The sequence below is a fragment of the Morone saxatilis genome, unplaced genomic scaffold, assembly GCF_004916995.1.
Source record: "Morone saxatilis isolate NCDOM2014 unplaced genomic scaffold, NCSU_SB_2.0 Contig17, whole genome shotgun sequence".
Classification (NCBI taxonomy): domain Eukaryota; kingdom Metazoa; phylum Chordata; class Actinopteri; family Moronidae; genus Morone; species Morone saxatilis.
In genome coordinates, this window is record NW_023339729.1 from 22,289,911 (window position 1) to 22,291,209 (window position 1,299).

The window sequence follows — 1,299 nt, forward strand, 5'->3', positions numbered from 1 at the left end:
AAAAAAAAAAAAAAAAGTTTTTGTATTGACTCAACAGAATTGCAGGTTGTACAGATATGGAAACAAACATTGCCCCTGTTTTTCTGGCTTGCAATGTGAAGTTTATTTTGCTCCATTTAATAAAGACCACATTTTTCACATACTTGCAGCTTCTTTTATTTCAGTAACGGTTTCTGCACTTACCGAGGTATCTGTTGGTGACAACATTCCTGTAGTATTTACAGCCGCTACCCTTAATCTCCTCCCAGTAACCGTGATCTCCAGGTGTCTCATTGAGCTCCACTGTGTTTCTGTCATCAGTCGGGTGGGTTAGCTGCTCACCTGTGAAATGTCATGGCACAAGAGGATGCTTGTAGGTTTTTTTTTTCTTTTCACCAAATGATTTCAGGATACCTTCTTTGTGCATGTGAAATGGAATCTGGTAATGTAAGTTCGATGTGCAAGTCTCACATTGCTCTGAAGATTTAAAAAAAAAAAAATTAAAATTCTGATCTACTTCAAGTAATGTATAACCATGCAGTTAGAGAACTACAGCAGCACGCTCACCCTGTCCCAGTTTACCTTGGATAATAAACCAACATCACTGCTATTGAAACTACTTTCTAAAAGGAGTCCATATGAAACACCCAAAAGTTAAAGTGTTTAATATCCATATCTACCTGAATCCTGGATGTAGAGCTTTGAGAGGGCATGGTGAAACCCTCGGCCCGGTTTCCTCTTCAGGCAAGGTTTTGATGGTTGTGGCTGATCAACCTCCTCACTTGAAGGTTCTTCAACTGCCAGGAGGTTACCGGCGTTAAACATGATCTCCTCCTCCAGGGACCTGACACACATCTCAAATTCCTCCTCATCATTTTCTGCATTTCTAAAAAGAACATTGACAGCAAATGTAAAAATGTTCCAGTGTCTAAAATACACTTCATTTAGACAAGAAATACTGAGTTTACATCCATTGCACCCTTGGATAGAGTTTAGAAATACATCACCCTTGCTCCTCTAAAGGCCTCCTCACCTGAAGTCCACCCACAGCAGGCCTGCAGTTATCAGTCCGAGCCACTCACTGGCCTCCCAGTTCTTGGTCAGCATGACCGGCACCATGATGACCTCCCTGGAGTCTGCATAGTTCAGCTCTTTCTTACAGCTGCGGGACGCCTGGTAAGCTGGAGTCATGAAGGGACAAATCACCACAGCCTCCTCCACACCTGCAGCCATCCTGAAACACACACAGCTTTTGCTCAAAGAGACTGTATATTAATTGATCTAACTCCCAACATGTGAAAACATATGCATACATTAATT